Consider the following 7,039-nt stretch of genomic DNA (forward strand, 5'->3'; position numbering starts at 1 on the left):
CATTAGGGCTTGAAATAAAGTCCTAATCAAAGTGGTCATGAACTCCTTTTGAAGCTACACAGGAAATCTCTGGGAAACACAGTTAAAAAGACTCTAGTTCAAAGGAAACTCCTCCTTTATTAATAATATTCAGAGATTTGTTCCTAATTTGGTTTTGGTGACTTGCTATGCAGAAGGAAACAAAATGGGAATTTGGTCAATACCTCTGGGAAATCAAACCCAAATGGTTGGGGAAAGAGGTTGCAGATAATTAATTCTGGGGGACATCACTAGCCACCAGAGTCTTGCTGGTAAAGCAAGACCCAACAGCTAGTCATGTTGGTATTTTTAGGACTGCCATCCTGGGCATAAAACTATCTCCACTTCCCCCCTTTCAACTATTAAGATGTAACATCCTTTGATGGGGTTAATTTTACTGTGATAACAGATTTACCTAGAGAGGATCCTTACATAATTTAGGCCTGATTATCTCTCTGGAAAGATGAACTCAAAATATTTCATGGAGGGACACCTGGGTGGCTCAGTTGGTTAAGCATCTGCCTTTCTGCTCAGGTCATGGTCCTTGGGTCCTGGGATGGAGCCCCACATCAGGCTCCCTGCTCAGCTGGGAGCCTGCTTCTCCCTTTCCCTACACCCCTCCCCCCACTCATGCTCCCTCTCTCTGTCAAATAAATAAATAAATAAATAAAATATTTTAAAAAAAAGACTCATAGTCCATTGGCAAAGGACTTTGATCACCTAAAAATGTTGGTGAGTTATGCCAAAAGGTAGCATGATACCAAAATTTCAGTAGGTTTTTGCATTAGTTAAGAGGTATAAGTAAAAATGGGGGGGGGCAGAGAACTTCCACTTCTAGGAAAATGGGGTAGACACACTCTTCTCTATTCTTTCTACTAACACAACAAAGAACCTTGAACATTATAGAGAAGAAAAACATAAGAAGACTTAGAGTGTCTTGCGTGGCTCAGAGGGTTAAACTCAGCTCAGGTCATGACCTTGGGGTCCTGGGATTGAGTCCCACATAAGGATTTCTGCTCAGCAGGGAGTCTGCCTCTCCCTCTCTCTCCCTCTCTCGCTTCCTCTCAAATAAATAAATAATTTTTTTTAATTTAAAGAAGATGACTCTTAGAGGCAGAAAGAGAAAGGCAGAATGGCTAGGGAATCTCGGGATTCAGGGAACAACACCGTGGTGAGCTCTCTGGGTTTTATTTTTGCCTTATTTACCTCTGTCTTACAGCTGAAGAAACCAGCAACCTGGAAACACCAAGTACACACGGAAAAAGGCCAAACAAAAGGACCAGAAAAGGGACAGCCTGGCATGACAAAAACTTTTAGATAATAACCATCTGCCTCAGCCAGTCACCACAATAAAACTGTAACCCACCCCACATATACAAGTATAGGCCAAATGGGGAGAATCGATGTTTAACCCAGCCAGCTTATAAAAAGGCTCCCCAAAGCCCCTGCTGGAATGATGTCAGAGAAGGCAGAATATGGATCTGAGAACACCAAGAGTACAAGCAACAAAAGCAACGAAAAACAATTAGAATTTGTCAAACTAAAAAGCTTCTGTACCACACAGGAAAAGAAAAAATCAACAAAATGAGAAGGCAACCCATGGAATGGGAGAAAATATTTGCAAATCATATATCTGATAAGGGGTTAATATCCAAAATATATGAGGAACTCATACAAATTAAAAGCAACCCTCCCCAAAGGATCCAAATAAAAATGTGCAAAAGGGGGCGCCTGGGTGGCTCAGTGGGTTAAAGCCTCTGCCTTTGGCTTGGGTCATGATCCCAGGGTCCTGAAATCGAGCCCTGCATTGGGCTCTCTGCTCAGCAGGGAGCCTGCTTCCCTCCACCCCGGCTGCCTCTCTGCCTACCTGTGATCTCAGTCTGTCAAATAAATAAATAAAATCTTTGAAAGGAAAGAAAATGCTCAAAAGATCTGAATAGATATTTTTCCAAAGAAGATATACAAATGGCCAGCAGGTACATGAAAAGGTGCTCAATGTCATTCATCATCAGGGAAATATAAACCCACCATATGGGATATTACCTCACACCTAGAATGGCTAAAATCCACAACACAAGAAAGCAAGTGCTGGTAAGGTTGTGGAGAAGAGGGAAGTGCCCAAGGGAAATTTCTGCCCTGTCGGTGGGAACAGAAACTGATGCAGCCACTAGAGAAAACAGTATAGAAGTTTCCTCAAGTAACTAAAGCTAGACTTACCATCTGATCCAGCAATCTCACTTCTGGGTACATATCTGGAGCAAATGAAATGACTATATCAAAGAGATATCTGTACCTCCATGTTCATTGCAGCCTTATTTACCATAGCCAAAACATGGAAACACCTTAAGTGTCCATCCACAGATGAATGGATCAAGGAAGCATGGTATAGGGATGGCTGGGTGGCTCAGTGGGTTAAGCCTCTGCCTTCAGCTCAGGTCATGATCTCAGGGTCCTGGGATCAAGTCTCGCATCTTACTTCCCCCTCTCTCTGCCTGCCTCTCTGCCTACTTGTGAACTCTCTCTCTGTCAAATAAATAAATAAAATTAAAAAAAAAGAAAACATGGTATATAGGTATATAAAATGGAATAGTATTTAGCCATAAACAAGGAATTCTCACCATCTGTGCATGAAACTTAATTGGAGGATATTATACTAAGTGAAATCAGTGAGACAAAGAAAGATAAACACGTGATTATCTCACTTATATGTAGGTTATAAACAACAACAACAATAACTGAACCCTTAGAAACCAAGAGCAGATTGGTGCTTGCCAGGGTGGACGCCGGGGGTTACGGGAGATGGGTGAAGGTGTTCTAATGGTACAAGTTTCCAGCTATAAGGGGAGTTAAGCTCTGGGGATCTAAGATAGAGCCCAGTGACGGTATTCAACCATACTCTGTTGTATACTTGAAAGTTGCTAAGACAGTAGATCTTAGAAGTACAACACACACATACAAGGTGTAAGGTGACAGTGTGTTAACTAATATTATTCTGAAAAAATATATATATATATCTCAAACCATCACATTGTACACCTTAAATTTACACAATGTTGTATATCAATTATATCTCAATAAGCCCGGGGCGGGGGGGAGACTCATTCTATGAATTCATAACCACGTGTATATTTGCAAGATGTTACCAGGCAGCAGAGTTCTCTTTTCTGAATCTTATCCTGTTCCTTGGGTTGGTGTTGTCTGTTCCATGTGTCCTGGGAGAGCTTGCCAGCCCACAGCAGTGTCTATGCAGAAGTGAAGTCTAGCACATGTCCACAGGGTTGCCCTAAGGAGTCATGACTGTAGAAACCAGGGCCTGGTGATCGGTGGCATGTATCCCCGGGAGTTCTGGCAAAGATCACGGCCATTGTCCCTGAGAGAGTGTGGAGCTGATTCTGAAGCAACTGGGTGTTTGCCTTGCTATTCTGTCAACTGCCCTCTCCCTCCCTCCAGCTCTCGTGGTCCTCCAGCCATCTAGCCTGGATTTCCTTCAGTCTTTTTTACTTTTTTTTATAACTTAAAAAATTTTTAAGTAAGTGAATAATCACCACAGAAATACAAGGAAGAAAAAAATAAAATAATAAAAATGACCCACGTCCCAGCTGCTCCTGATGACATTTTGGTTGATAAATACACACAAACAAGCCTACTTTCCCCACTTCAGGCCCTTAATTTGTACCACCTTCCCCCCTTGGGTAAAGTCAAAATATGTTACGTGAAAAGCTTTGTTACCATAATCCAGAAACATTCTGTATAAGGCCCTGTATTACATATATCTCCAGCAGTTTTCCCTAAAAAAGTGTTCTCCCTAGCTATGTTATATATATGAATGCATTTTTATATATTTATATTTATATGTATTTGTTAACCAAAAATGAGGTCATTCTGGACAAGCTGTTTTGTAACCTCTTTTTTTTTCACTCAATAATGAATCATGAACATCTTTCCAGGTCAATAAATATGCTCTTACAATATTTTAATGGCTGCACAATATTCTATTGTATGACTGTACCATAATTTATTTACCCAGGCTCCCCAATGCTAGACATTTAAATTGTTTCCAAATATTTTTTGCTGCTGTAAACAATGTTACAATAAACATCCTGTAGCAAAAATCTTTGCGCCAAGTCCTTAATTATTTCCTTAGGATATGTTCCTGGAAAGGAATGGCCGGGTATACATTTGCACATTTTTAAGGTTATAAAAAGGTTTTGTCAAATTGTCCTGCAGTTAATTTGCTCGCAGTGGTTGTGTATGAAAATGTCCCGCCCCCTCTTCCCCCAACAGGTGCTGGGCCCCCATCATTCAGGTGCCATTCGAATTCTCAAGGAGCTGCCTCCTAATTCCTCACTAGCTCTTAACTGATGCGGAAGGCGTTTAGGCTGACAACCCATGTTTGGACCCTTCTCATGGCCATTTGCACTTGGGATGTGGGGGTCCGAGGAGGGTAGTGTGGGTGCTGTGGCCTCTGTTATGGATCAGACCTCTGTGACATCGGCAGCTGGCAGAGATCCCGGGAGGTATCTTGGGGGTGACCCCCCCACCCGCCCCCGACTACTGTGCACCACACTGGAAGGCGGCTTGCCAGGAGCACTCCCCTCCCCGACCCCTTTTGGGAAAGAGAGATTCCATTAGGAACAGCCAAGCCCGAGTCTCTTGAGTGACCACCCCCCAGGACAGCCCCCCCCCCCGGTACCATCCCGTCTCAGACATCCTGTTTTGCCAGTTTCAGGGGCAGCCCCTGATTCTGGGTCATTTCCACTTTCACGTTCCACTCAGGAGGCCCCACACTTGCCATCCTTCCTCTCGCGGGGTTCTCCTCAAGGTGGCACAACAAGTGAGCACACATTCCATGTCACCGTCTCCCTGGCTGGGCCACCTCAGAACCCCACACGGAGAAGACGTTGATCCTGAAACCAGGGAAATGGGCGGCTTGGGTCTCGCTCTCCAGCAGGGCAGCTGGAATGTGGAGTAAATCCTCCTTCCCATCTTTCTGTTTCGTCCATTCCGGGGACAGGAAGAGGGATGTCCCGTTCCCTGGCTCTTCCAACCTCACAGGACTGGACCAGAGAATGTCTGATGAGAAAGGGGATTTTGTGCCCTCAGGACACACCTAAGTGTGTTTATTACCATTGTCTTGTTAATAGCCCCTACTGTGTGCCAGATCCGGACCACCCTTGGCCAGGCACAGACTGCTGGATGGGTATTAGCTCACTTAATCTTAGCCGTGATTCTATCAGGTAAGGACTAGCCTTACCCGCATTTTACTGGTAAGTAAACTAAGGCACACAGAGGTCGAGGGATCGCCGGAGTTCGCAGGCAGAGAGAGACATGGGAACCTGATGTAGGTGGTCTGACCCCACAGCCTCATGACCCCAGAGCCCACATTCCAGCCGTTGCGTGGAACTGCCCGTATCATGATCACAGCGGCACGAACCCCAGTTCACCTGAGCAGATACGCGTGATGTCTGGCACCAGGCTGAGAACTTGAAATGCAGTCCTGCCAGACCCTTTCCACTCCTGGTGATGTGGGCACAACAGTCACTAGTTTACAGATGAGTAAACTGAGGTCCTGAAACAGATCGGATGGCTTGTCCCAGGGCCAGGAGAACCTTGACCAGAATCGCTCACACATCACTTCTCCAGCGGCTCCGCAAAGCCCTGCTCAGCGGTGACAGTGGGACGCCAGGACAGCATCTGTGTACTCGCTCCCCAGGACCCCTGGCAAACAACACCCCTCCCACTGCTCCCTGGCTTATCTCCTAATTAAGCATTTTGTCAGGGCAAGTGGCTTTTTGTCCTCAAAACAGAACTCCTTTTTCCTACAGAAGAAAGCAATTTCCTCCATGTCAAAGTTGCCAATATCTTTTCATTGTTGTTTCCGGGAGTAGGGGTCTGGGTGACACGTCCAACAATGTGGCCTGTGGCAGTGCCCAGGGCCCTCCCACCCCCTCCAGCCTTCCTGAGGGCTCTGGGCTTATCTTCAGGTACAGCATTATCAGTTTGCAAAGCCAGCAGCCTTTCTTAATTTCCAGAAAAGAAAAGGGAGAGCTTTTCAGCCAGGACTTGCTTTGGGATGGCCGGTCCAAACCTGGGTTGCAGCAGCCTTCACCGGCTTCTAGAACTTCGCTTCCGCCAGGATTTGTGTTCCGAGACCAGCTATGGCCTCAGAGTCTTGGGGTCCTGTTTTTAATCTAAAAATTATATATTTTTACACATAAACACATTGGAAGTGATACAGAAATAAGGCGTGTAAAAAGTACAATTCTCATTTATCCTATCACACCCCTTCAGATCACTCACCACAATCCTTCCAGATTTTTCTTCATATATTTGCATCATCTTTGGAAACATAAACATATGGACTTTGGTGGGTATATATTTTTTTATGCATAAAAAACATATGGTATAAATTGTAATTTTTTTTCACACAAAAATATACCTTGGCATTCTTTTCAATATGTAAATAGTATTCAAAAGTATGAATGTGATATTCCCCCTCTCTATTTATTTATTTATTTTAAATTATTTTGGGGGGAGTGGTAGGGGCCTAGGGAGGGAGAGAATCCCCAGCAGGCCTCACGCTCCGAGCAGAGACTGACTGGGGGCTCATTCTGAGGACCACAAGACCATGACCTGAGCTGAAATCAAGAGGTAGATGCCTAACCAGCTGAGCCACCAGGTGCCCCTCCCCTTCTCTATCTATTACAATCGTTTTTAAAAACAATTTTAGAGGGGGTAGAGGCAAAGGGAGAGAGAGAATCTTCAGCAGGCCCCATGCCCAACACAGGGCTTGATCTCACAATCACAACCCTGAGAGATCATGACCTGAGCTGAAATCAAGAGTTTGGATGCTTAATCAACTGAGCCACCCAGGTGCCCTAAAATGGTTTTGTTGTTATTTCTGAAAGAGAATATATACACAGAAAATGGGCACCTGGTTGTTTCAGTCACTTGGGCGTCTGCCTTCAGCTCAGGTCATGATCCCAAGGACCTGGAATTAAGCCCCGTGTCAGGCTCCCTG

The sequence above is a fragment of the Lontra canadensis genome, unplaced genomic scaffold, assembly GCF_010015895.1.
Source record: "Lontra canadensis isolate GAN:19392208 unplaced genomic scaffold, GSC_riverotter_1.0 scaffold3, whole genome shotgun sequence".
Lineage (NCBI taxonomy): Eukaryota > Metazoa > Chordata > Mammalia > Carnivora > Mustelidae > Lontra > Lontra canadensis.